This window comes from Phycodurus eques, chromosome 16 (genome assembly GCF_024500275.1).
Source record: "Phycodurus eques isolate BA_2022a chromosome 16, UOR_Pequ_1.1, whole genome shotgun sequence".
Taxonomy (NCBI): Eukaryota; Metazoa; Chordata; class Actinopteri; order Syngnathiformes; family Syngnathidae; genus Phycodurus; species Phycodurus eques.
In genome coordinates, this window is record NC_084540.1 from 14,569,759 (window position 1) to 14,572,372 (window position 2,614).

The window sequence follows — 2,614 nt, forward strand, 5'->3', positions numbered from 1 at the left end:
CTGGATGGGCGACATCACACTCTGTGACGTCAGAAGCGTCAGTGTGTGCGTGCGTGTGTGTGTGTGTGTGTGTGTGTGTGTGTGTATCAGCCCCCGCATGGCTTAAGTAGGGGTGGGTGTGTGATGAGGGGCTAGAGGGAACGCGAGGAGGCGGAAGATGTACGCTGTGATGTAATTTCATATATATATATATATATATATATATATATATATATATATATATATATATATATATATATATATAGTCTGAGCAGCACCGCCCCCTATCGATTCAATCCGGTATTGCACGAACACTAATGAATTCTCGGGAGCTTCCTCATCAACAAACACTCCTAAACCTAAAGTAATTTAGGTTACGAACAAATGCCACCGACACAATAGGTGGCAAAATTACTCATACTCTGTACTTAAGTACATAGTGCACATACTTGTTTAAAAAAAAAACGACTGGTAAAAGCAGGTGTAGATTCAACTCTTGTACTTAGAAAATGTGAAGAAAGTACAAACTGAAATGTATTCAAGTGCAAAAAAGTAAAAAGTAAATGATTTTTTTTTTTTTTTTTTTTTTTTACTACTGTCAATTATACAGAATACTCGGATAACTACAACAGGAAGAAAAAACCTCTCAGCACACAAAATAATTTCCCGCTTGTATAAATTTACACCATAAAAGTCAATTTTGACAAAGAATGGGGTAGAAAGTACACTTTTCAAATTTAAGGGCATAAAAGTAAAAAGTCTACCCAAAAATAAATACTCAAGTATAGATACTGAGAAAAAATAAATAAATCTACTTAATACTTTACAGTAACAAAGTATTTGTTCTTCATTACTTCCCACCACTGTATCCTAAAGAGGCACCAATTATATATGATTAAAAAAAATTATGAAACATAAGTGTAAATGTATTTACTCTGCAACTAGCCACCATTTTAGCCCCCATTGAAGAAAGACAAAATGCTGGTCATATTGTCACTGGAAACAGAGTTGTTGTTTTTAAGGAGCTTTAACCCCATAATGACAAGGTGGATAGCAAGTTCAGGGGCACGTGCAACCTGTTCGATGTTATCATGAAAATAGAATATACTACATGATCAAAATGACTCATTTTATCAAATAACTTGCTGTGGACAATAAACCTATTTTTTAAAGTTGATTTAGTATCATTTAACCACTTGTTACGCACACTGTAGTTAGCAAAACCCAGTGGAAACCAAAATGGTATAACATGAAGGAAACACATTTTAAACCAGACATTGTACTATAAGTGTGTAAATGTTTGGCCACTTATTTAAAAAAAAAAAAAAAACTCAGATTTTCATTGCTGCTACATTTACACGATGACTGGGTGATTCTGATGAGGTCACCAAAGTGATGCTGACCATCTCCGAAAAGTCATAAAACTGGCAAATATGCACCAGTGGAAGGGGGGGGGGGGTATCCTGGTCCTCTTGTCGAACTTGATGGCTCTTTAGAAACCTTGGTTTCCTTTTTAGTTTGGGTTCCTACTATTTAAGCCAATAGTGGAGTGACTTTCTAACACATCTCACAACCGAGGGAGGGGGGAGGTGGGGGGGTCTCAGGGGAGGTACGTGCCTCTTCACTTTTTACGCAGTGTCTTTTTTTTTTTTTAAACCAAAGAGCCCCTATGTGTGCGGCAAAAAGTGCCCTCAAAATGTTCCATCAGCACACCCACGTTTGGATTTAGGAGAAAAAAAACTTCCAAAAGCAATCCCCGTCAATGATTTGTTTCAGTGGAGCAAAAAGTGCCCCAAAAGTACTGTGCCCCCCGCCCCACTTTCCAAGTCCTTCCGCCGCCCCTTTCTCACATTTGACTCTATATGTCTCGCTACCGCACGGTTGCCGACTGGTTTCCTCCCACATCCCAAAAACATGCATTAACTGGAGACTCTAAATTGCCCGTAGGTGTGACTGTGAGTGCGAATGGTTGTTTGTTTGTATGTGCCCTGCGATTGGCTGGCAACCAGTTCAGGGTGTACCCCCCCTCCTGCCCGATGACAGCTAGGATAGGCTCCAGCACGCCCGCGACCCTAGTGAGGAGAAGTGGCTCAGAAAATGGATGGATGGATGTCTCGCTACCAATTAGACACACTTTTAACCATTCAATCTATTGAAAAAAATTTAATGAAAAGGGATTCACAAAGAGATGGGGGGAAAACAGCAGGACCTTGGTGAAATTGAGTTTAATAGATTGTTAAAAATAAGGCTATGATGTTCATTTAGCAAACACTGACCAGGAGGTGAACTATTATGGCATCCAGAGATTTTTGTTTTCCAGATGAAAATACACGCACACGTATGGACGGACAAATGTGTTTTGCATCCAAACTTACATGCACACTTCCTCACTCAAGCCCATGGGCGTGCACGCGCACACACACACACACATACATATGGACGGACAAATGTGTTTTGCACTACAAACTAACATGCACACGCACGCGCGCACACACCTATCCTACCCAAAATGGTGGCACTAAAGAGCCAATAACATTGTAGTGATGTTTTAAAAAACATGCATAGCTTAGTACATTGATGTCAAAACCATTTGTTACTGTTTGAAAAATGTGATCGTGTGACTTGCTTTTTAAAA